Raw genomic sequence first — 27,629 nt, forward strand, 5'->3', positions numbered from 1 at the left:
CAGGAAACCACAGGAGGGTTCTTAGGCACCCTCTTTTACAGCCTGACAGGACTGCAACCTGTCATAACACAAACCACCATTTTTGCATGACCAAGCAGGCAGGCTTCACCAGGTAAATCTCCAAAACAGACAGCAGAACACCCAAGATCTTAAAGCAAAGAGATGATTACCTGCTCCTAAAATTTATAAAATATGTGTCTAATATGTTTGGACCTAATAAGTCTATGTCCCAAGATTTTAAAAATTCATTAAATGTCCACTTATAAAAGAGGAAGAGCACCATCTGAGAGCTGTGAGAGCGCTCTGTTGTCTATTTCCAGGAAACACTTGACAAGAGTAATTCTTAAACAAATGATGAAGTAACTATGGGACAGCATCTTCCTAGAATCACAGTGAGGATTCAGCCATGGCCATGGAAGAAGAACATGATCATCTCAGCCAGGTAAAACCAAGATAAGTAACTTCAGCAAAATCAAGACAGTGGAGGCTTGCCCAAATCTGAGACATATGCAAGCTCATTGAATGGTGGTGGTACTAGTAGTCAGTGATATGTGTGTGAATGATTGTGCATTAAGAGCTCACTCCCTGACATCCAGGTCATCATAAACTGGTTTGTGCAGAAACCCATACATTTTGGGCTCAGCCTAAAAAAAAAAAGCCCCATATGTACTATCCAGAAATAAGATCTACATTTTTCATTGACACACTCAATATAGCCAGCAAATTTTACTTACTTACTCAATTTATACAGCTAGCAGAGTATCTATTCAACTGATCATGGCTAACAAACCAAGAAGTAGGATTAATTTAAGAATTACAACAAAATATGGTACCTCCAATACACTAAGAGGCTGATTCTTTATAGGACATCAGTCTCGGCAGCCGCCTAAGAAGCGGCTGAGAATTGCACACCGGTATCATATACACTAGAATCACATCTGCCTCCCTCCCCCCACCCCGATTTTTTAATCGCCACCCATATCACCAGTGCTGGTTAGAGAATCGCACCTGCCTGATCGCAAAGATAGGTGGCTCAGTTGCCTATTTCTGCTGAGGGATCCCTTGCCATCAGCTAATCGCTGCAAGGGGATCTTGATCAATCAGAGCCTTGGGGCTCCTTACCAGTGTATCCCAGGAGGCACTTGGAGTGGCTTAAGAATCCAATTGGTCTTAGGTATCTGGCAGCTCTCCATTACCTTATTTACTATTACTTTGTAAGTTTTTGAGTAATTTTCAAATTAAAGGTTGATGAAGGTAGGACAAGTGATTATAAATTGGTTTGCTGGATTGAGATCTGGAATAACTGTGCATTACAAGAGATCCAACGATCCTTTTATCCACATTTTCTGATGTCCTCCCCCAAAAGTTTTATATATTTCTGATTATTTTCTTTTTAAAATAGTTTTATTTACTGTGTTGAAATTTTGGGCCTTACCCCTCTGCTATTCTTTTTGGTTTTGATCTTTTTTATCTCATATGTGGTTAAGACAGATCAGGATAGACTGGAGTAGATTTTGTCAGCACCTCGGAAGCTAGGAAGTAGGATCAGTGCAAGGCAGACCTTTTTACTGTTTGAACCCTGAAAATGGTATGGATGGATCAGGAGCAAGTGTGCATATTTTATACCACATTCATATAATCTGAGTACAGAAATTGCATATCTCTTGGGGAGGGGAAGACATCTTATAGTGGAACTTAGCAACTAAAATGTAGTAATGTACTGGATTGTTGGTTCAACATTGTCTTGATAATGAATTGTCTTGATCATAAATGTGATTGTTGGGCAGACTAGATGGACCATGCAGGTCTTTCTTTATCTGCCATCATTTGCTATATTACCATGTAATAAAGTATTACATTTATCTAAGTATGCTTTCAACTGACTTGTCATTCCATGATCTTAAAAAATAAGGGAATGGAGGCAACCAGTCTATAATTAGTTATTTCAGAAGAACTGATTGTTTTGTTCTGTAGAATAGATGTAAGAACAGTATCATCCAAATTCGCAAGTCGCAGCTTACACAGGAACAGAAAGTTTGAAGCTGATGTAGCTGGGGGACTCACTAGAGCAGTGGTCTCAAACTCACAGCCCGGGGCCCACATGTGGCCCGCCAGGTACTATTTTGAGGCACTCAGTATGTTTATCATAATCACAAAAGTAAAATGAAACAGTTTCTTGATCATATGTCTCTTTAGCTATAAATTACAATATTATTATTAAGACTTAGCCAAAAGGAAAGATTTATAAGCTATAAAGAGTTTTACCTCATGCAAAATTGTCATTTCTTTAATAAGACATTAACTATTTTTTCTGAGGCCCTCCAAGTACCTACAAATTCAAAATGTGGCCCTGCAAAGGGTTTGAGTTTGAGACCACTGCACTAGAGATAGTGAAAGAAGCCAGCTAACTGGGCATCATTGCTCTGCCTTAATCACTGGCACTGCTGGCAGCATATAAAGGGAGAGACTCCAGAGACATACTGGACTGTGGAGGCAGCGCAGATCGTGGAGGTAAGGGGAGCTGTGCTAATATTAATATTTAACATTAATCATATTAACATGTTAAATGTACAGCCCTAATAATCAATGAGGTAAATGTTTAGATAGGAAAATTGAATCCTAATAATAGCATTGGCATGATACAGCATCAGAAATATATTTACTTGCTTAGTTAGTTAGTCAGGATTTAGATCACACCAAGCTGAGTTACATTCAGGTACACCCTGTCCCCAGAGTACCAACAATCTAATGTTGTTCCTGAAACAATAGAAGTTTAAGAGATTTATAGTTTATTTAAAACTTTCTATACTGCTCCAACTGGCGAGCAAGACTAAGTGGTGTACAATCTAAATATGGGGGTAAAAAAGAAAATAACTCCATTAACAATAGGATAGAATTACATGCATATAGGATAAGAGTAAGAAGGGTATAATATGAACAGGGTTAGGAGGGTAACAGCCAAAATTAAAGAGGAAGAGGGAAAGAGATAAGGGAATGCATACTGGGTTCTAATGTCACATTTTGTTGGCTTAAATAGCCATGTTTTCAACTCTGATTTAAAAAACTCTTGAATGATCAAAAGGTGCACCGTAGTATAGTCATATAATGGAAATACAAATATCAGCAGCATGCTAATAAGCCATAATACACAGCACACAAGAATATTCATATATCAAATATGAAACTCACAATGCCAGTACAATACAGATGAATCACTATAATAAACCCCAAGAGAAACCTAAGATTTGCCAAAAAAAGAAGAATTTAGCAACTGAATTTCAGTCCTACTAAAGACAAATACTGGTGACTATATTGAGCCACAATATCAAAATTAAGACTTCAGTACTGGGCAAACTGAGTGCATCAGTTTTTTTACCCTGGGCAAACAACTCTCATAGATGACAAGCACCAGGCCATAAGCTTAAATAAGTCTTGCCCCACACATCATTAATTCTTAAGTCTTGTTTATTTAAGATTATTTTAAATATAGATATATGTGGAAAAAACTTTTCCTCCAAAAGACACACACAGGGCTCCTTTTACTAAGGTGCACTAGCGTTTTTAGTGCGCGCTTAAGAATAGTGTGCGCAAACCACACGCTAAACGAGAAATACTAACGCAAGCTCTATGGAGGCGTTAGCGTTTAGCACGCATGGCATTGTAGCGTGCACTAAAACCGCTAGCGCACCTTAGTAAAAGGTGCCCAAAGTGTTACTTTAGTAAGGAGGAAACAAATGAAGTTATAAATCCCCAAAATATCTAATGAATTGATACAAAAATTGACTTAACATGAAATAAAAACCAATACATTAAATGTGATCTACTAAAATGTTGAAACCGTAAAGCCGATCCAACTTATCAGTGGCGCAGTAGTTAAAGCTACAGCCTCAGCACCCTGGGGTTGAGGGTTCAAACCCACGCTGCTCATTGTGACCCTGGGCAAGTCACTTAATCCCCCATTGCCCCAGCTACATTAGATAGATTGTGAGCCCACTGGGACAGACAGGGAAAAATGATTGAGTCCCCGAATAAATTAATGTAAATCGTTCTGAGCTCCCTTGGGAGAATGGTATAGAAAATTGGATAAATAAATAAAAATGAAGAATCATCTAGAATCCATTGGTCAGAGATAATTAGCTGCCAACAGTGGAAGTAGAGCTGGAGGCCTCTGATAGGTTGAGGGAAAGGTTGAGGGAGAGGCTGTAGTATCGGGACTGGAACTATACTCTCGAGAAGTTGGTTAAAAAGACTGATTTGATTTAGCAGGGACAGCCATTTGAGACTTTTGAGGGTGCTGCTGTTTTTGTTTCTTTTGTTGAGGCTTAGGTGGAACAAAAGTTTTTGCCGAGAAATGCCTCTGATAGGAAGAAGCAAGTCTGAAATGACACGATGCGGTAGGCTTGGATTTTGGCTTAACCAAGATATCTCATCGTGTTTCATGAGCAATCAGTTTTTAAGTTGCAGTATCTGTCGAATCTCCAAAGAGCTGATCACCCAAGCCAAGTTTCCAAGTTTATTAAAATTTTGATAAAACGCCAATCATAACTTCTAAGCGTTTTACAGTAAACAAAAAAAAGTGGGGGGGAAACAATCAAGAGTCTAATTAAAAACAATACAGACAAACATTCATATAGCAAAACTATACAGACATAACGTACAATAAAACAAGAGGAAAGTGGGGAGAACTACAATATTTAAAAGAAAAGCATATAAAGAAGGTAAAAACATAAGGGGTAAAGGGAGAAATCAGAGTGATCAGAGGATGGTATCAGCTTTCATAAGCATCTTTGAAGAGGAAGCATTTTAAACTTCCTTTGAATTTATCTAGATTGCTAATCTGTCTTGGAGGTTCACATCCATGTCAGAGACCCAGAGCCAGGCTAATCTCCATATAGCCATAGATGAGGCTATAGCCATAGATGAGGCTCTAGAAGTGAGTTCAAAGACATCATAGGTGGAATGCAACCAAATACTTCCTCAACTGAACAACAGTGGAAATGAGATGTTGGAAACTTTTCATCTTGTGAGAAGGGATATATTTCTGATACCCAGGAAATTGATTGATGAGATACTTTAGGCAGCAAGAGAAATAGAAGTTATAGTTTATGGCACGATTAGCTAACATAGAGTTTTAGTAAAATTGCCTGCCAAATCGGTCCATAGTGTGTCCCTCCCGGCCGGGGGAACAGAGACATAAACCATAGATGGAGTAGATTTCTTCAAAGTGGACTCTACCACCAAAGATTGATGAGGGAGGTAAGGATTATCAAACCCCGGTAATGATATAATTTTATATAGAGAGTCCAATTTCCTGGGAGCCATGGGAACAGAAAAAAGAGATTCCCAATTTTTATAGCGTGCTTCTCTCAAAATTCCATGCAAAGGCAATTTGAGAATCTCCTTAGGAGGATGATCATAGTCCAAAGTTTCTAGAAATTCTGCACTGAATTTGGAATCCACCTTCATTTTGACTGAGATCCTTTCCCAATTGCCTGATAAAACAGGTAAAGGAGAGTTTCTCAGAAGGAGAAGCAGCTCTAGTTGGAGAATGTCTAGGAGACTTTGATGCAGGAGAATCTTCTGCTTCAGTTGTGGAAGGAGAGAGGTCCAGATTTGAGTCATCCTGAAGGTCTGAATCAACAAAGACAGAAGGAGACCTGGTCTTCGACCGGTGTCGAGGAACGCTCAGTATGTGTGCGCCTACAAGATACCTTCCTAGACTTGGAGGAAGCTCTGCTAGAATGTCTAGAAGACGATGAAAACTGGCGCTTTGAGGATGAAGACTGATGTCTAGAAGGTCGGTGATTGGATGGAGGACTGGAAGGACTTGAACGGTGTCGAGAATCCTTAGAACGCCTCACAGTAGCATCAATGGTACCTGAGGTCATGGCAGTGTTAGGACAGGTTTGGGTTGGTACCAGAGGAGTCGATGTCGGGATGAGCAGTTGAAACTGGTCCCCAAGCTCCTCCCAAAACAGAGAATCAAGCTTCTGTCGCCAGTACCACAGGTTCTGGAGAGGATGACACGTTCTGGAGAGGATGACTCGGCTGATGAAGCACCCCTCGATGTTGGAACTGGTTGTTGTAGGGGTTTTTGCTTGGTCAGCATGAATGGACTCGATGCCTTAGTGACCTGCGACCCCCCCTCCGCCCCGGTACCTTCCAAACTGTATGGAGAGTCTACCAATGTTTTCGGGGCGTGCGCACAGTAGCAGCATGCTGGCCTTCCTCATGGGCCGAGGGTAACAATGAGACCGCAGATCAAGTTGCCATGTCAGTCCACATGCGCTCTGGCTTTGGGAAGCGCTCAGTCGGTGGCGCCAGTCAGTCGTGGCTAGCGCTGCACTTTGAGCGGGTCGGGCTGTGAAGTACCAGTGGGGAGTAAGCAAGGGGAGGGGCAGCCCGAGTTGGAGCCTCTGCTGCGAGGAGCTCAGCACCGGAAAGAAGGGCTGCCTGAGTCTGATCCTCTGCCTCTGAGAAGGGCTGCTGCGAGGAGCTCTGCGCCGGGAAGAAGGGCTGCCCGAGTCTGAGTCTCTGCCACTGAGAAGGGCTGCTGTGATAAGCTCAGTGCAGGGAAGAAGCAATGCACCACCACTGCCGCTCACACAGCTGGCCGATCCCTGGCCCAACATGCCGCTGTTCCAGCACGACCCAGAGAATGGACAGAGTGGATGGAACTCAAGCCTCTTTATGAACCCAGTGCAGACAGGTGTCGACCAAGGGCACTATGGTTTCCAGGATGATCTCCCGTATTTGGTGTAAGTATGGACTACAATAGCAGCACAAGGGTATCCATTGTTCCCTGACCGTATTTTAAGCCCTTTTACCTTCCTTTTTAGAGTTCTGAGGTGGTTCTCACTTAGGTTGGGCACTTCTAGGACTTTGCTGAGTTTTACTTCCGCATTGGAGATTTTTAAATGAGCCTGTCGCAACCTACCACTAGACCACCAGAGGGGTGACAGGGTACAGGGCAGGACAAGGGGCTGGGTTCAGAGCCTTGCAGGGCAAGGAGGGAAGGGGGCTGCGTGCACAGCCTGCTAGGGAAGGGAGAGACAGGGTGCACAGCCTGGCAAATAGTAAGGGATTGGGTGCAGAGCCTGGCAGGAAGAGGGGAACAGGGTGCAGAGCCTGGCAAGGAGTGAGGGGGGCTGGATGCAGAGCCTGGTATATATTAGTACACAATTTGGTTCAAAATATTTTTTTTCTTGTTTTCCTCCTCTAAATCTAGAGTGCGTCTTATGGTCAGATGCATCTTATGAGCAAAAAAAAAAAAAAAAATACGGTAGTTTGCCAAGAAACTGTCAAGCAAATGATGGCCCCTATAAGTCATTCATGGTGTGATTGCGTATAGGAGACCACCTTTATCTTTTTACCTTATTGGTAACTGTTAAATATTAATTCTCTGCTATCTCCAAAGATGACATATCCTCAAACTCCATTGCTTCAGGCTACCACAAGAGACAATGCATTCACAGAAAACATTTTGGTTTTCTAATTGTGCTATTTATACTTCATTCAAATTCCTTGCAAGTAATGCGCCAAATGTTCCTCCCTTCCCTCATAAAAGACATGCTGTGAGTTTTCTTGGCCTGACAAATTCCTCTGTTCTTTGGATTCATGGCAGACTTTGCAGCTAGTTAATTATGGAACAGGCTGAGAACCACCCACATTAAATTATCCATTGTTTACACTGGGCACTGAGGGCAGCCCTACCCCTGCCTAAAAAGCAGAGGGCAATCCTTTTCCAATACCTGTAGGAGCTTCCTCATTCATAATCTGAACAGCCTTATGTTTTTGTCTATATATTCAATGATCCCAGGCCACAAATTCACATTTTCTTAAATGTCATTATACACATTAGGTTCTTTAATATAACAAAAAATTGAAGATGAGGTGCATGTCTCACACACCACTATCGAGGGCTTGCAAACATTGCTATGGACCAGGCCCAGATACTCGACAATTTAGAAAACAGATCTTGCAGGGCTAACTTGTGTTTCGTGGGTATACCCAAATCAGTATCAGATCTACAAATTTTGCCTGCTTTGTAGCTTTGACTACAAAACAACTTACCTCTTCATGAGGCACCTAGAGTGCGCCCATAACACAGGCTGGCAAATGTCGGGTGTAGTCCAACCAGAAATTGTTATTGTAAAATTTCATAATTACACCCACAGAGCTGAAATTATGAGACAATATAAACTGTAGAGAGATACCCTGCGATATGATGACTACATTTGCCTGTTTCATGATTATTCAGCGACACTTATGGAAAAGCGCCATCTATTCCAGCCATTATGTGCTTTGTTGGTTATGAGGAAAATGAGATTTATGCTCCTTTATCTGACCATATTAAAAATCTATCATGACCACAAGTGATGTACTTTTACACACTACTCCCAGTTCAAGATTTTCTCAACACCTTTCCACAATCACAGGAAGCAGCTACTTGAACTTTAGAAGATATGCGTACTTTTTATCAATGGGTCTTATGATTCTGTGTTGTAATGAAATAAAACGTACTACAAGTTGGGGCTTTATATTTTGAGATTTTGCCAAACAGATATTGAATCAGGGGGCCTCGTGGCTCAGAAGCATGACTCTGTACCCATAGTTAACACCATCTTTTTTGACTGGGGTATGTTTGGATCATATGGATGTACGAGTTACTGAGAATTTGGAGTTGAGTGAGAATAGGAATGTAGGTGGAAGGGGGGGTGGGAATGGCTTGGGATTTGAATGTATTTTCTATGAAATAGCTTGTAGGTTATATAGCTGGTATCCATATCAGATTGATGGCTGCCAATTGTATTCTGTCTTCTTCCTTCACATGGGTCTTCTCTTAGCCGATGCCTTAAATCTAGTAGACCCATGGTGCTTACTACTAAAGACTCATTTGTCCTGACACATCCCCAGCTGTTCACAAAGGTCAGTGGAGCGAAAATAAGAGCTACGATAATCAGGCATGGGCCTAGGGCCCAAAATGGTCAGGGGGGGCCTGCCAGTGCGGTGCTTTAGGGCCATTTGGGCATTCAAATCACAAAAAAATAAAAAGACTTCTGAACTTCTGCTTGCAAAGAGCTGTGGCTATAACCACAAACTATTGTTGAAGTTAGGAGCTCCAGTGATAACAGCCCTGCACACTCAGGGCCTGTGCATCTCCCTCACCCTCGCTGGATTTGCCAATGGCCCTCACTCCCCCACTCTACCCCTACCCACAGCATCAGGGAAAAATAAAATCATTTTCTAGGCAGTAGCATCCTATACATCAGTCCAGAGTTAGAAATAAAGATGTAGGTGACAACTGTGAGCAACAAGTATCCCATTTATATTCCCCTAGTCCTGGGATGAGAAAAGGTAAACAAGAAGTTGAAGGAACCAATAGGTCTGGGGTTAAAGTTCCAAGGGGTGTTGCTCAGCAGGTTACACCTGATAGCAAGCGGGGGATCAGTTTGGAGCAGCACACAACATATTCCAGAAGACAGCTCATTAGAGAACACCCCACACCTGGTCCTTATTACTTGAGTCCCAATAAGAGTAGGCAGAGTGAAACAGAAAGAGGGCAGCAAAAGAACATGCGGAAGGGAGTGAAGTGGTGAAACCCATTCCCAGAGACAGAAAGAACCCAGCACAACTCAAGACACAGGTCAGGTCTTACTCTGAAGTTGGCAATGATTTTTCTGATATTGAAATGACTGATGATTACTTGGTCAGTTTATCAGAAAATATTGAAACATCGAGCCTGATGAAGCTAATTCTGAGGGAATTGAATATTTAATGGAGACTGACTGTGCTTGACTCAGGGCAGAGTGTGGCGCAGTGGTTAAAGCTACAGCCTCAGCACCCTGGGGTTGTGGGTTCAAACCCACGCTGCTCTTTGTGACCCTGGGCAAGTCACTTAATCCCCTCATTGCCCCAGGTACATTAGATTGATTGTGAGCCTGCCAGGACAGACAGGGAAAAATGCTGGGATAGACAGGAAAAAAATGCTTGAGTACCTGAATAAACTCATGTAAACCGTTCTGAGCTCTCCTGGAAGAACAGTATAGAAAATTGAATGAATAAATAAAATAAAGTAAAGCTGTATTTAAAGGTATCTCAAAAGTTTTGGCAGAAAATCTAAGTTTGTGTGTCTGCCAGGCTGTCTGGGGCATGCTGCTTAAAGAAATTAAGCCTTACGTTCTGCCTATGCTAGAACCTTAAAACCATTTTGAAAACTCTCAGTTTTGATGAGGAAGCAAAGAAGAAAAGTGTTTTTTTTTGTGGGGTGGGGTTTCTTTGGGGGATGTGTCAGTTGTAATGGCCCAGCAGTGCAGTGGGCTATAACTGTGCTCCTTGCTTTGGGTCCTATATTGGGAGGGACCACAGCCAATGGTCACTGTGGGAGGAGGTCCCTTTCTGCCTCTGAGTTTGGATAAAATAAAGAAAGCTCAGTGAGGCAAGACAGATCAAGCACTGCAAAATAAGGAGCACCATAAATTGGAAGTTTTGGAGATTGAGTGTATGTGTTCACAGTCTGGAGAGTTTGCTGCCCAGCTGGAAGTGAGGTGAACCAAAGTCCTGCCTTTGGTAGGCCTAGGTTTATTAGGCCTGCACTGGAAGCCATTTTGTTTTGTTTTCATTTTGGGGTACTACTGGAGCTTCTAATATTGAATTCTATCACTGATAAAAGCATTTTCTTGTTACTGGCTATGGGGAATCCAGTTTGAAAAGAAATTTTGGACTGGGATTGCTTGTGATTTTGATTTAACAGTTTTTGCAATGGTTGTGTTTTGAACTATTGGGAATGTTTTGTTTTCCTTTTTGCAAATAAAATAATTACTTGAATTAAATCTCAAGAGACTATGAAACTCATTAGTACCACTTAATCTGCCACAGCAAAAGCTAAACTCCGCTTGGTCAGCGCTGTATGCACTGAGCATGTCTGACTAGACCCGCTTGGGAATGGCCACGCCCAGTGACATTCTTCTTATTCATTGGAGTTTGGACTTTAAAACCTAGTGTGATCGCCAATGTTTGTAGGTGCTTGCTTGCTGTGAGACTCCAGCTAATAAGTTGGTACCAGCTCTGGTCCTAACAAATAAAAATAACTTTGTGTGCTCCTTTTTCACAGACAGAAGTAGTAATAGACATTCAGAATATATCTAAATAAGGGGACGTTTTACTAATAAGTGATTTTAACATGCCAGATGTTGATTGGGATATCCCTATTGCGGGGTCTTCTAGAAGAAGGGAGATCCTGGATTCCAGCAGTTGCTAATGGAACCAACACAGGATAGGGTCATACTGGACTTAGTGTTTACAAACAGGGAAAGTGTTTCTGATGTTATAGTGAGTGATCATCTGGCATCTAGTGATCACTGCATGGTACGGTTAATATTAAGATGGGTTTAGAGAGGACTTATTCAAAAGAAAAGATTCTAGACTTTTTTAAAAATAACTTTGTTCGGATGGGCGATTATGTCAAGGAATTGTTGTTTGGATAGGAACATCTGGAAGGAGTAGAAATGCAGTGGGCAAAACTGAAAGGAGTTATTGTAAGGGCGACAAACCTTTTTGTGAGGCAAGTAAGTAAAAGTAAGAGGAAAAGAAGGCCATTTGGTTCTCAAACGTAGTAGCTGAGAAGGTAAGGAATAAGAGGTTAGCTTTCATAAACTACAAAAGATTGCAGAAAGAGAAAGACAGGCAAAAATATCTAGAAAATTTAAGAGAGGCTGCTCGAGTAGTCAGAAAAGCAAAGATGCAAATGGAAGAAAAAATAGCAGGCGCAGTAAAACAGGGAGACAAGACTTTTTTTTAGATATATCAGTGATAAGAATAAGTGCAAAGGTGGCATTGTGAGACTCAAAAGTGAAGGGGAGGAATATGTAGAAGCTGATAAAGAAAAGGCTGAATTGCTTAACAGATATTTCTGTTTTATGTTCACAGCTGAAGCACTGAGAGCCGAACTGTAGAAAGCACACGAATAGGGATGGAGGAGTGGTTCAGCCTGATCAATTTTCAGAGGGTTGTGTTCATGAGGAGCTAGCTAAATTAAAGGTAGACAAAGCAATGGGGCCAGATGGTATACATTCGAGGGTGCTGAAGGAACATAGGAAGTTCTGGTGGCTCCGCTGATTGACCTTTTCAATGCTTCACCAGAATCGGGAGTGATACCGGAGGACTGGAAAAGGGCAGATGTGGCCCCTCTACACAAAAGTGGAAGTAGGAAAGAAGTGGGGAATTACAGGCCAGTAAGTCTGACTTCTGTGGTAAGCAAATTAATGGAAACTCTTTAAAACAGAAAATGGTGAGGTTTCTGGAATCCGGTGGATTACGAGACCAGAGGCAACATGGATTCACTAGAGGTATGGTAGGTCTTGTCAGACAAATCTAATCAATTTCTTTACTGGGTGACCAGAGAATTGGATAGAGGGAGTGTGCTCAATGTGGTGCACTTGGATTTTAGCAAGGCCTTTGACAGTGTTCTACACAGACGTCTAATAAATAAATTGAATGCCCTCGGGATAGCCCCAAAGTGACAGGCTGGATCAAGAACTGGTCGAGCTGGAAGATGACAGAAGGTAGTGGTTAATGGAGATCGCTCTGAGGAAAGGGATGTTACCAGTGGTGTGCCTCAAGGTTCTATTCTTAACATATTGCTGATGGGCTATCAGGTAAGATTTGCCCCTTTGCAAATAGAGTAGACCCCTCCAGATTGTGTAAATAACATGAAGAAAGACCTAGCGACTACGGAGGCGATTCAAGATGGCGGACATCTAGGTGTGATGACACGCAGGTTTTTTTTACTTTCCTTTATATTTTGCTGTCTCGGGATTCTAATAATCTATTTCTTCTAAATATGCCTCAAACAAAGAGGAAGGGAGTTGTGAGGGTGTCGCAACCTGCGGCCCTCACCTCCTTGCCGATACAGCAAACGCTTCAGCATTTTTTGGAACCGCGACTCACCACTGATCCCCGGCTTTCCCAGGAGCGGCTGACTTCCGCGTTGGCTCAGAATGAGGATGCACTTGAGCCACTGGAGCTGCAGATCTCTTTGTCGCCGCCCACAATCTCTACACCGCTCTGTCCAGCGGGCGGGCAGAACAGTGACTCTTTCTCCAGAGGTGAGGAGGGAGCGACCTCAGAGCAAGGTTCAGGCAGAGCTGTGATCTCGTCTGGAGAACAGGGGGAAGAAAAACGCTGAGGGAGTCAAACCCTCAGACTTCTGGGAACACCCTGAATAATCTCCTTGAGGCCATGAGGAGAATAGAGGAGACGGTGGAACAGACTGCATCGGATGTTCAGGTACTGGTGATGAAAGTGGATGCCTTTACCTCCACTATTGAAAACGTTAAACAAGAATGCTTAGAAAAAATTGACTCTTGAGACTCTTCCTACTGGAATAACCAACTAATTCAATCCTCCTCAATCAGGCACAGGAGAACCCACTCACTATTCACACACCCATCATCCAAAAATGTCAAACGAAAAAAACTATATGATAACCTAATAGCCTCCAAGGTAGCTAAACTGGACAGACAAATCACCATTCTGTTGTCATCGACCACAGACTATAAAACCATCAAGAAATATACTAAAACCATACTCTTCAAAAAATACATAAAACCCATCTAGCACGACCAGACCCTACCCAAACCCCACCCACCCTCTCTAAACCCTTAATATACTCTAATATGCTTCTAACAACCCAACAAATTCTAAAATGCTTCTAATTACCCAACATTTATCACCTTAAGATCTCAACAACTCTTTGGTACTTCTTAAGTAACTATTATGACTTTTCTTATGCTATTCCTGTAAACTTTTATGTAATTCTTGATAACTTTATGTAATTCACCTTGAACCGCAAGGCATTGGCGGAATAGAAATCACTAATGTAATGTAATATATATCTACTATTATTAAAGAACAAACCTTTATATCACGCTAAGTAGAAATGATAGAAAACTTTAACCGCCGACTTAATTTGCGGGTACTGAATTGTGCTAAAATTCCAACATTGCTACCAATTGAAATACAGTATTTAAAAATTTTTGGTGGATAATTTATCTTTTCCACTAAAACAAATTCCGCCTATTAACAAGGCTTATTATTTGCCAGCCCAAAGAGGAATATTGGATCAGAAGATATACCAATGGAACAAAATTTACTAACTCCTGAAAATGTACCTGCTGATCTAGACTTACAAAATTCAACAGCAGTTTTGGAAATCTCTTATTCTGATATAAAGGAAAGAGCTACATTGGTAGTAAATTTTATATTTGAACAAGACCTAAATTCGATCATGAGACTATTCTTCAAAAAAAGGAATACGCTTTTTCGTGGACAACGTAAATGGTTATACCACGACGTTAAAAAACCAACACAAGAAAGGCGTAAATCATTTCTGGTGATAAGAGAAGAGACAAAGAAGTTGGGTGCCACTTTTATACTGGCCTATCCCTGCAAGTGTATAATTAAATATCTGGCCTTAAAGTATGTTTTTTATGCACCCGATCATCTAAGATCTTTTTTGGACCTTAAGGAGCTAATAAGGGGTAGAGATCTAAGCTCTAATAATTGAATTTGGGAATACGATTAGATGTATGAAGCCTTTTCTTAAGTTTCCATAATTTCAATATAATATCTCTCTGTAATTTTGATCGCCTCCTATGTCAAATGGTGGTCTGAGAAAGAATTAGCTCCTCTATGATTAATTAGTGAATTTATTTTCTTTTTCTTTTTTTACTTGGAGGATAATGATTCTGTATTTCTTAAACAAGTTGTATTGCTTGTGAGTAATGTGATGATTAATAAAAAGAAAGATTTAAAAAAAATAAAGACCTAGCGAAGCTTGAAGAATGGTCTGAAATTTGGCAGCTAAAATTTAATGCTAAGAAATGTAAGGTCATGCATTTGGGCTGCAAAAACCCGAAGAAATGGTACAGTTTAGGAAGTGAAGAACTTATGTGCACAACAGAAGAGCGGGACTTGGATGTGATTGTATGCAATGATCTTAAGGTAGCCAAACAGGTTGAAAAGTTGATGGCGAAAGCTAGAAGGATGCTAGGGTGCATAGGAAGAGGTATGGTCATTAGGAAAAAGGAAATATTGATGCAGCTGTATAAGACTCTGGTGAGACTTCATTTAGAATATTGTGTACAATTCTGGAAACTGGTGCAGTCTCCAGAATTGTACACAATATACTAAATGAAGTCTTCAAAAAGATATAAAAAAGATGGAGTCGGTCCAGAGGAATGCTACTAAAATGGTGAGTGGTCTTCGTCATAAGGTGTATGGGGACAGACAAAGATCTCAATATGTATACTTTAGAGGAATGGCAGGAGAGGGGAGATATGATAGAGATGTTTAAATATCTATGCGCACGAGTTGAGTCTTTTTCATTTGAAAGGAAGCTCTGGACTGAGAGGGCATAGGATGAAGTTAAGAGTTGATATGCTCAGGAGTAATCTAAAAAAATACTTTTTTACAGAAAGGGTGGTAGATGTGTGGAACAGTCTCCCGGAAGAAATGGTGGAGACAGAGACTGTGTCTGAATTCAAGAAGGTGTGGGATAGCCACGTGGGATCTCTTAGAGAGAGGAAGAGATAATGGTTACTGTGCATGGGCAGACTAGAAGAACCATTTGGCCTTTGTCTGCCATCATGTTTCTATATTTCTATGTAACAACCAAAAACTCTTAATGGCTATGGTACACTGTAAATTAAATGTAACACCAGCTGCCTTAAGTCTAGATGTAGAAAAGCATTTGACACATAACTTGACAATATCTGTTTCAGATTTTACATTTTGTAGGAATTTCAGGCTGGTATGGTCAGGCTTTAAAAACTTTTTATAATCAACCAGAAGCAATGTTGTTAGTCAATGAGTTACTCCTCCATTTCTTATAAAAAAGGGAACTCACCAGGGTTGCCCTCTTTCTCCACTTTTATTTTTGCTGTATTTGAAACCTTTAATACGCAGTGTTACATTATGTTGACATTTCAGGGGTCACTTTGGGAACAGATACTGTATAGTGAAGATTTGAGCTTTTGCAGATGATATTTTGTTAGTCCTTCCATATGTCTAATCTTCTCTAACTACTCTGTTGGGGGTGTTGGCTAAATTCACTTATTATTCAGGTTTTCACCTTAATAAACATAAGTCTGTAGCTCTTATGTTACATTTTAGAGAATGACATGGGGACAAATTTTTCACCGTCCCCGTGGGAACTCATTTTTCCATCCCATCCACCTTCCCCCTCCCTCTCCCCCCAAGTTCTTTTCCTGTCCTTGCCCCATTCCTGCAAGCTCTGTCCTCATCTGCACAAGCCTCAAATACTTTAAAATCATAAATGTTTGAGGCTTGTGTGGTTAAGGCAGAGCTAACAGGAATGGGGCAGGGAAGGGACAACACTTGCGGGGATGGGACAGGGAAATTGAGTTCCTGAGAAGATGGGGAAAAATTTGTCCCCCTGTCATCCAAGTTTATTAAAATTTTGATAAAACGACAATCATAACTTCTAAGCGTTTTACAGTAAACAAAAAAAAGGGGGGGGAACAATCAAGAGTATAATTAAAAACAATTCAGACAACATTCATATAACAAAACTATACAGACATAACGTACAATAAAACAAGAGGAAAGTGGGGAGAACTACAATATTTAAAAGAAAAGCATACAAAGAAGATAAAAACATAAGGGGTAAGGGGAGAAATCAGAGTTCAAATAGATCAAGAGTGATCAGAGGATGGTATACAGAATTGGGAGAGGTATTTCCCACTGACACAGGCACCCGATGTAATTAAGTACTTGGGGATACTCATTCCTCAGGATTTATCGCAGCTTTACACAGTAAATATTACCCTGCGCCTCAAAGACATGGAAAAGAAATTTATCTTTACATAATCAAATGGAAAAGATGGAGAATTTAGCAAGAGTAAAAAATCTTAAAATATTAAATTTTCCTATATTGCATTACCTGCCGCCTTTGGAACTCCTGAAGATGTATATGAGAGAGGTTTTACAATATACTCAGGTGAAATCATTTACACCTGATAACTTATACTACATCCCCAGGAGCACCAAGGAAACTAGTGAAGAAGGAGAATTGGATAGGATTGTGTCTCCCGATAGTTATATCTCCCAATTTCTAGAATCTTCTAAGGATTTGATTACTAAACAAGCAACTTTGTTGGTGATATTTAAAACAGAAATTGAAAAACAACTTATACTTAAATTGTATTTTTTGAATAAACAAGCATTGTTTTGTGGACAACAATTAATGATTTTCCCTGATGTGTCCAGACAGACACAACTTAGGAGGAAACAGTTTCTACAGCTTAAGCCTAAAGTCATACCTGTGGGAGCTACTTTTTTCTTAAAATTCCCTTGCAAATGTTTGGTAAACTATAAAGCTGATAAATTTGTTTTTGAAGATCCGTCACAATTGTTCAATTTTTTGATTGATAAGGTTACACTGAAAGTTTCAGAAACTAATATAGTTGTTGAAGAAAGTTAAGGACATAAAGGATTTGGTCATTTTGTCTGTTAAGGATGATTGTAAATAGTTTTCCTTATAATTTTTATTGTAATTTAGGTTGTACTGAGTGGCCCTTGATAATGTGGACTTGGCATAAGTCTTAAATTTGAATTTTAAGTTGTTTCTTTTGAATTGTTTTCTCTTTGCTTTTCCTGATTTTTGTTATTGATGTAACAAATATTAATAAAAATATAAATTAAAAAAAATTAAATTAAAAAAATTAAAAATTTGGCAGGCATACCTTCTGTCTTTGTTGGGTAGGGTATCACTATTTAATATGTTGATTCTACCGCAATGGCTGTACTTGTTTCAAATGTTACCTTTGTTATTTTCTGTGCATACACATAAAGGCTTTGTATGTATTAATAATAGTTTTTTATTTGTGGAAGGGAGAAAAGCCTAGATTATCCTATCTTAAGGCAACTTTACCTAGAGAAAAAGGGGGTTTTGGGTGTGGTCAATGTTCAACTTTTTTCATATACATGCCAGATGAGATGTTTGAATGTCTGGTGTAGAAATACTACACATTTTCCTTTACCTCAGTTGAAACTGGTTTATTAGCCCCCTATCATTTCAGTGCTCTTTTACATTACATTACATTAGTGACTTCTATTCCGCCTGTACCTTGCAGTTCTAAGCGGATTACAGTATAAGATAGCTGGACATTTCCAGGAAGTTACAATTTATGGGATGCTTACAGATCTAAGCGGAATGCAGTATAAGATAGCTGGGCATTTCCAGGAAGTTACAATTTGGGGCGCTTACACAGTAGATGCAGGGGAGTTACAATTTTAGGGGACGTTTACACATACAATTTTAGGTGATGCTTACATAGTAGATGCAGAGGGATTACAATTTGGGGGGGACGTTAAATAGAGGAGGCAGAGGGAAGAAATTGAGGATGGGAGTAGAAAAGAGGATTACTAGTGGGGAAGATGAAGATTAGGGTTGGTTACTTGTTCGGGTCGATGAAGAGGTCAGCTGGTAGTTTGCATGGAGGGGGGAGGGTGCGGGGGGATAGAAGACGGCATAGTTTTTTTTGAATAGAAGGATTTTGATTTCTTTTACATGTACCTAACCGTTTTTTTAGTCTTGCTGTGTCATCTTACCCTGTTTACAGCAGTGTGCGACAAACCTGGAAGTGGGTGTGCTTGTTATTGAAGCAGCACAATGATGTATCTCCAGTACTTCCAGTTCAGGGCAATCCTCTATTTATATCAGGCTTTACAACACATTCATTTCATAAAAGGACAAAGCACAACATCCTGTATTTATATCATTTTTTTTTTTTATAAGATGGTACATTGAAATCCTTTGCAGACTTAAAACAAGAATACAGCTGCATGCTACAGACCTATTTGCATATTGGCAAATAAGACATTACATATCAACTCTGACCAGATCAGCATTGACAATGGAACTATCTGAAACTCTCAAAGACGCTTTATGTTTAGATGCGAAGCAACATATACCCTTACTTTACCACCAAAACAACGACAGTTGCTCTTGTAAAAATTTAGATGCCGTTGACTCATGCTCGAATCCTTGCAACTTGATGAATTGTGGATCTAAAAAGAACAAGAGCAACTACCCCATTACAATTTTGACTTGCTTTCCCAGAAGTGGCCCAAAGATTTACATTCATATATCACTGGTGAACAGCTTCAAACATGTTCGAAACCATGAATAGGCTCTGCAACATGAGAAATTAACTATAAAATGGTTTTGTGACTACATAAGAAGTACCTCTGCTGGGTCAGACCAGAGGTCCATCGTGCCCAGCAGTCCGCTTGCGCGGCGGCCCAACAGGTCCAGGACCTGTGTAGTAGTCCTCTATCTGTACCCCTCTATTCCCTTTTCCTTCAGAAAATTGTCCAATCCCTTCTTGAACCCTAATACCGTGCTCTGTTGTATCACACCCTCTGGAAGCGCATTCTAGGTGTCCACCACCTGTTGGGTGAAGAAAAACTTCCCAGCATTGGTCCTGAATCTGTCCCTTTTCAAAACCAATGCTAGGAAGTTTTTCTTCACCCAATGGGTGAACTTTGGAATTATTTATCCAGAACTTTGGAATATCTATGGGAATTAGACTGACAATAGATTATGGGCCCCCTTTACAAAGCCATGGTAGCGATTCTCTTATGGCAAATGCATTGAAGTCCATAGGAATTGAATGGGCTTCAGTGCATTTGCTGTGAGGGAAAGCAGATTATAAATGCCAAGGTTAAATTAAATTAAAATATAGAGCTTAATTAGAAAGACACCAGCATACCTCTGTGGTTTAATGATGCTGGGAAAATGTGAATGTTAGAAAAGATTTCTAAAAAAATGTTACTTAAGGGCATAATTATCAATATGGATTCTTGTTAAGACATACTGGGGTCCTTTAACTAAGGGCTCCTTTTACGAAGTCGCAGTAGCAGCTTTAACGTGCGTGACTTTTAATCACGCACTAACCCCAACGCTAGCTGAAAAACTACCGCCTGTTCAAGAGGAGGCGGTAGCGGCTAGCATGTCCGGCGGTTTAGCACGCGTTAAACCGCTACAGCATGCTCTCTCTCCTTAGAGCTCACCATACAAAAAGCACAGTTACTTACCGTAACAGGCGTTATCCAGGGACAGCAGGCAGATATTCTCAACATATGGATGATGTCAACCATGGAGCCCCGATGCGGACAGCTTCACAAGCAGACTTGCTTGAAGAACTTTTAGAAAGTTCGCAACTACCGCACCGCGCATGCGCGAGTACCTTCTCGTCCGATGTAGGGCACCCGTCTCCTCAGTTCAGGTAGCTAGCTAAGAAGCCAAGCAGGAGAGGTGGGTGGGTTGTGAGAATATCTGCCTGCTGTCCCTGGATAACACCTGTTACAGTAAGTAACTGTGCTTTATCCCAGGACAAGCAGGCAGTATATTCTCAACATATAGGTGACCTCCAAGCTAACCAGAATGGGATGGTGGGAGTGTTGGCAATTCAGGAGAACAAATTTTGTAATACTGCCTGGCCAAAGTGGCCATCCCGTCTAGAAAAAGAGTCCAAACAATAATGAGAGGTGAATGTATGAATCGAGGACCAAGTGGCAGCCTTGTAGATTTCCTCAATAGGAGTAGATCTGAGAAAAGCTACAGAAGCCGCCATGGCTTTAATTTTGTGGACTGTGACTCGACCCTGTAGATGCAGTCCAGCCTGAGCATAGCAAAAAGAGATGCAAGCAGCCAGCCAATTGGAGAGTGTTCTCTTGGAAACTGGATGACCCAACTTGTTCAGATCGAAGGAAACAAAGAGTTGAGATGAAGATCTATATGGCTTAGTCCTTTGCAAGTAAAAAGCCAAAGCATGCTTGCAGTCCAGAGTATGAAGAGCTGTTTTTCCAGGATGAGAATGAGGCTTTGGAAAAAATACTGAGAGTACAATTGATTGATTGAGGTGAAATTCTGTAACAACTTTTGGTAAGAATTTTGGATGAGTGCGGAATACCACCTTATCGTGATGAAATACTGTGAAAAGTAGGTCCGCTACTAAAGCTTGTAGCTCACTGACTCTGTGAGCAGACGTGAAAGCGATAAGGAAGACCACTTTCCAAGTGAGATATTTCAGATAAGCCGAGACATTGGTTCAAATGTGGGCTTCATCAACTTAGCAAGAACAACATTGAGATCCCAAACCACTGAAGGTGGTTTGAGAGGTGGTTTGACATGTTAAAGTCCTTTCATAAATCTGGCAACCACAGGATGAGCAGATAAAGGTTTCCCCTCCAATGGCTGATAAAAAGCAGCAATTGCACTGAGATGAACTCGAATGGAGGTTGATTTGAGGCCAGACTGAGATAAATGAAGGAGGTAATCCAGAACTGAAGTCAAGGAGGTGGACTGAGGCTCCTTGTGATGAAGACGGCACCAAGCAGAAAACCTAGTCCAATTTTGGTTGTAACATTGCCAGGTGGAAGGTTTTCGGGAAGCATCTAAAATATCCTTGACAGATTGAGAAAACCGTAGGTTTGAAATTAAGTGGAGAGGTACCACACTGTCAGGTATAGTCTGCAGGTTGGAATGAAGTGAACCGTGACTCTGAGTAAGCAGAGACAGAAAAACTGGTAAAAGTAGTGGCTCCCTGCTGCTGAGTTGGAAGTAGAAGGGAGAACCAAGGTTGTCTGGACCACCAATGAGCTATCAGAATCATCGTAGTGTGTTCTTGTTTGAGTTTGGCAAGTGTCCTGAGAATCAGAGGAAACATATATAGAAAATTGTTCGTCTATTCCAGAAGAAAGACATCTGCCTCCAGCCGGTGAGGGGAGTAGATCCTGGAGCAAAACTGGGGTAGATGCAAACAGGTCTATCTGAGGAGTCCCCAACTGAAAAAAAATGTGATGGAGAGAGGGAGAATTGAGTGTCCATTCGTGAGGTTACAGGAATATGCATGAGAGAGATCTGCATATAATGTACTTGCAAATCTGCTCCATGCATATTCATTAGGGCTATCCTGAAAACCCGACTGGCTTGGTTGGGAACCACTGCGCTAGTGCATTCTGCTCTCCTTGAATGTAGACCGCTTTCAGAAAAATATTGTAAAGAATTTCCCAATTCCAAACTTTCTGAGCCTCTTCGCACAGAGGAAGAGACCCTATGCCTCCTTGCTTGTTGAAATAGAAACATAGAGTATGACGGCAGAAACGGGCCGACGGCCCATCAAGTCTGCCCACTCACGAACCCTCCCTCCTTCGAGAATCCGTCTTCTAAGTATTCCTCTGGAGCGACCCCACATGGTGACTTGATTGTCTGTATGAATGAGTACTACCTGATCGTGAAGAAGGTGCTGAAAAACTTTGAGAGCATTGAAAATTGCTCTGAGTTCCAACAAATTGATGTGATGTCGACGGTCCTCAGTGGACCAATGCCCTTGAGTGCGAAGACCATCTAGATGAGCCCCCCAAAGCATAAGTTGAAGAATCTGTTGTGAGAATCTTCTGGTGAGGGGGTGTTTGGAACAGTAAACCTCTGGAGATTGTACGAAAGCATCCACCAGTGAAGAAATTGTGCTGAGAGAGTGGGTTGAAAGCCTGTGCCCACTGAGATGCCAGGGTCCACTGAGGAATTCAGAGGTAAAGTCGGCAAAAGGAGTCACGTGAACTGTAGAGGCCATGTGACCTAGGAGAACCATCATGTGTCTCGCTGATAGTGAAGTGAGGGAGGACACTTTGAGGCAAAGTTGCAGAAGAGCATCCTGATGTTGTTAAGGAAGGAATGCTCTGAGTTGTACAGTGTCCAGTACAGCTCCAATGAACTACAGAGTCTGAGAGGGCTGCAATTGGGATTTTGGAAAGTTGACCTCAAATCCCAAACTTTGCAGGAACCAGATAGTCTGTTGAGTTGCTACAGTAACCCCCCTGGCATTTTGGGTCTTTGATAAACCAGTCGTCCAGATACAGGAAAACCTGGAGACCATGGCTTCGCAAAGCTGCTGCTATCACTACCAGGCACTTGTTGAAAACTCTGGGAGAAGAGGTGAAGCCGAAAGGTAGCACTCTGTACTGTTAATTCTGATTTCCCACCCGAAATCAGAGAAACTTGCGAGATACTGGATGAATAGGAATGCGAGTGTAAACTTCTTTGAGATCCAGTGAGCATAACCAATCATTGTGATCCAAAAGGGGATACAAGGACGCCAGTGACAGCATCCAAAATTTTTATTTTGGCAAGAAATTTGTTGAGAGCTCTGAGATCCAATATGGGTCGCAGACCTACTATCTTTTTTGTAACAAGGAAGTAACGGCAGTAAAATCCCGTACTCTGCTGCTCCAGAGGAACTGTCTCAATGGCACTGAGAACTTACAGAGCTTGGACTTCCTGGAGAAGAAGAGGGGTCTGTGAAGAATTGGAATGACACTCTTTTGGAGGGTGATCTGGTGGAATCTGATGGAAGTGAAGGGAGTAACCCTCCTTGATGATTGATAAGACCCAAAGGTCTGAGGTGATCAGTTCCCATCATTGATGAAAAATTTGGAGACGACCTCCGATGGGAAGGGGGGAAGATAGAGGCAGAGATATGTTGGCTATGCTCTGGCTGAGTCGGTCAAAAGAGTGTGTCGGCTTGGCCACAGCAGGAGTCTGGGGCTTCCGTTGACGCTGCTGCTGCGGTTGTTTTTTAGGGGGCGGTCTGGCATAAGGTGTTTTTTGCTGGTAACGCCTCTGGTAAGAAGGAGAGGGCTTGAAACCCCTAGTAGCCGAGGTTTTAGGCTTTGGTCGAATAAGAGCAGCAAATGATGTTTCATGCTCAGACAAGCGTTTGGTAGCCGCTTCTATGGACTCATCTAACAATTCATTGCCCCGGCATGGAATATTTGCCAGCTGATCCTGCAGATTGGGGACCATGTCTACAATGTGCAGCCAAGCCAAGCGTCGTATTGCTTCTGAAAAAGCAGTGACCCTTGATGACATTTCGAAAGCATCATATGCTGCTTGAACCATATGAATGCGTAGTTGAGTGAGTGTAGAATGCATGTGTTGGAAATCAGGCAGACGATGCGGAGGTAAGTACTAGAAGAAAGAGGGCATGGTATTAACCCAATACTTAAGATATTTGGTGAAGACAAAGTTGTAATTCAAAATTCAATTCATCACCATTATTCTTTGATCGAATGTACTGCTGTTCATGATATTAATTGTATGTAAAATCAGCACTTTGTACTGAATTGAAAAATCAATAAAGAATTTTTAAAAAAGGATGAGATCTCTTCTAAGATGATTCAACCACAAGCGATTGATAGGAAAATTGTGGTTTCTCGAATCCTTTACGAGGAACTGTTGTGTAGCGCGATTCCAACTTGGTTGGCACCGCAGGAATGGAATATGGTGTATCCAAATTGCGCTCAAAAGTATGGTCCAGAATGGGATTCATGGGCAATCTGAGAGTCCCTAGAAGGATGAGGCATTTCAAGTTTCGCCAACAGCTCTTTAATATATTTGGAGTTGGATTCCAAAGAAATCTCCACATCTTTACCCATCTGGCAAAGGAACTTTGTGAAGGACGCCATATCAGCCAAGGCATGATCTTCCTGTGGAGAAGAGGGACAAGATTTCTGAAGAGAAGAAAAAGAAGAGGAAGCCTCACTGAGTACTGGTACTGAAGATCTTATTCAGGTGGTAGAGATGTAGAAGAATACCTGCGTCGAGAAGGAACTGGAGAAACAGAACGTTTCCTTTGAGGGGAAGGAGCTGGAGAAGATGGTTGTGATCCATGAGGACCATGCGCCAGTTGAGAACGAAACTCCTGTGAAAACTGCCTCAGAAAAGGAGTGCATGGTCTGGAAGAACCTCGATGCAATGGTGAACAAGGCATCGAGACTCGATGGCCTTGAGAGGAGGAGCGCCTCGAGGAACGATGCTTTGGCGAGGACAATTTGCACCTCGAAGAACAGGAACGTGAAAAATCTTGTTGCTTCTGCCTTGAATGAAGATGCTCTGAAGAGCCTCGAGTCTTACGAGGTGGCCTCGAGACCTGTCTCGATGCATGTTTTGGTAGCTGACAGTGCAGTAGAACTGGTGTTCGAGACCTCGGTGACCGGGATCTATGTTCTGAAGAATGACTCGATGAACATTGTGGTTGAGACACTCTCAAAGACTGGACTCCTTGTCTGTTAATCAAGTGCTCAAGGTGGTCTCGAGACACTCTCAATGACTTGGCTCCATGTAAAGTAAACGAGTTCTCAGGCTGGACTGCAAGTAACAGGTATGTTTGGTGCTGCCGTACATTCCATTGAGGAAGACCTCAATGAAGAAGGGTCCCTTAACCTGAAAGTACAGCGTACAGAGGGTCTCTGCATGGCCAGCAGGGCTTGGCTATCTGCCTGAATGGCCGAAGACTTTACTTGAAGGACTGGTGGCTTCTTAGGCAACATACCTGAATGAGGAGACATCAACTTGGATGGAGTCCCTTCCGGGAATGTCTTCGACGACTTCCCGAAGGTCGAAGACTTGGCCATCAAGGATGGCTTAGTTGAGGCCAAGATCAGAGTTGAGGTCAAGATGGAGGCTTTTACCAGCGAGGAAGATTTAGTAGAGGTCGAGGTGGATGGCTCGTCCAAGGTTAAATCCATGCCTCCAAAGATTTTCTCTTGCTGCATCCACCACTTCTTCAGAGACCTCTTCTGAAGTGTAGCACAGCGAGCGTACGACTCCGTGCAGGGGTCTGGTCCCAGACACTGAATACACCAATGATGGGGATAGGTGATGGAGATCACACGTTGACACCGCGTACACTTCTTGAATCCTGTGAGCGGATGGGACATCGAAGTAAAAAGATGGCCGCAACCAAATTGAAGACCGCGAGTTTAGGCCACGGAACAAGTAAAAGATTGTAAAAGATTTTTTTTTTTTAAAACACACTAAAGACTCTACGACTCTCGACGAAAAAATGAACAAAAGCCGCAGCAGAGAAGGCAAATTGAAAAATCAAACTAGTTCGCTCACACAGAACTGAAAACAATGGCTTCTCAGCTTTGTGAAAAAACTAGAGCTGAGGAGACACGCGCCCTATGTCAGGCAGGAAGGCGCTCAGGCATGCGCAGTAGTCACTTTCTAAAAGTTCTTCAAGTCTGCTTGTGAAACTGTCCGCATCGGGCTCCGTGGTTGATGTCACCCATATGTTGAGAATATGCTGCCTGCTTGTCCTGGGATAAAAAGCCATTCCTTGTTATCCTGCTAGATCAATCCAGATTGATGTTATGTTTATGCTGCCCTACCAAATGATATGAGACAGAAAAGCTTTATGAGTGATATCATCAGAGAATAAGGAGGGTTATAGTCCTAGAACTTACTAGTATTCTCTGCCTCCAGCAGATGTTTGCAGCTTGAACTGGTGCAGCATTGTTTCCTATGCTCTACGGCTACGCCTACTCCGAGTGCAGTTCGTGCAGTTCATAGATCACGATCAAAAGGTTGAGTCTTCAAGGCCTATGGAAAACTCCCAATAATTGATTTGTAGACTTTTCCTCCGATTGAGTCACAGGAAAAGCCCTTGTGGTCCCCGGTCCTGGAATTACACTTCCTGATGGTGTTCTCTTAAGGTCCCTGCCAGAAGAGGTAAGTAGATCCAGGGATGGGTCTCCAGGACCCCTTTCCCCCCGTTTTATTTGAGGAGTTGGTCTTCAGCTCTCTGGTTTTCTGTTTCTAAGATTGACTCTGAAGGATAAAAAAAACAAGGTTTTAAATAGCAATGAAAAAATCCCAGAAAAGCTCCATAGCTGTGCTGTCAGAATAAAGTGAATCCCTATGCCTCCGATCAATGCCACATGGGCAGAGGAATTCCAATATGGCAAATTAGGACAAGAGGTGTATGGCATATGGAAAACTAGTCAAAATTCCAAGGAGTATATCAGTTTTTCTTAAATGCTATGCCCTTTTACTCAAATTGTCATTCTAAGCATAGTTCAAACTAAATAGTCCTTTGCAGTCTTAAGTTTGAACTATGCTTAGGACGACAATATGGAAACTAGTACATCGATTCCATGGCTAGCTCCTGCTCCTCCTGCAATAGGGACATTGCACCCACTTTAAAGGAACATAATGTAGCAACTGCAACAAGCTTCTTAGCATCTGAGCTGGCTGGGCACCCCAGGATGGCCACAGTTGAGTATTTCCAACCAAAGGGAATCGCTGCCATGTTGGTTTCAGGCCATGTATTTTCAGTTTGGCCTATAGCAGTGATATTCAACCCAGTCCTCAGGGACCACCTATTCAGCCGGGTTTTCAGGATATCCTCATTCATATTCATTGTGGATATCCTGAAAACCCAACTGGCCAGGTGGTCCCTGAAGATTTGGTTGAATACCACTGGCCTATAGCTCCTAAAAGGCAGGCAAGCTGCTAGTGAGAGCAATGAAATAGATAAGCCCCATGAGGATGTGGGGGTTTGCTGGAGGGCATTCAATCTCTGATGGATCCTCAAATACTGCATGAAATTACATCCTGTTGCAGACACTTATTTTCTGCTGGCTCCAGGTTCATCAGGATCGAGCCCAGGTTTTCTGTTGGTGTTTGACCAAGGGAGAGTCAGCCCATTCTCTCTGGATATCTCAGGGGCCAGTTCCAGCTTCCTCAATAGAGAAGAAAT

General features: G+C 41.9%; 1 protein-coding gene across 5 annotated transcripts in view; it reads right to left on the reverse strand.

The window, feature by feature from the left end:
* MYO9A (myosin IXA) overlaps positions 1–27,629 on the reverse strand; it is a 517,771-nt gene that overhangs the window by 429,744 nt on the left and 60,398 nt on the right. For 4 of the 5 annotated variants that reach the window (XM_033919771.1, XM_033919772.1, XM_033919768.1 and 1 more), the window contains exon 2: positions 26,335–26,698. The exons of the other annotated variant lie outside the window; for it this stretch is intronic. The gene's annotated coding sequence lies outside the window, so the exon portion shown is untranslated. The remainder of the gene's footprint in view (positions 1–26,334; positions 26,699–27,629) is intronic. 5 annotated transcript variants of the gene reach the window in all.

This window comes from Geotrypetes seraphini, chromosome 14, assembly GCF_902459505.1.
Source record: "Geotrypetes seraphini chromosome 14, aGeoSer1.1, whole genome shotgun sequence".
Taxonomy (NCBI): Eukaryota; Metazoa; Chordata; class Amphibia; order Gymnophiona; family Dermophiidae; genus Geotrypetes; species Geotrypetes seraphini.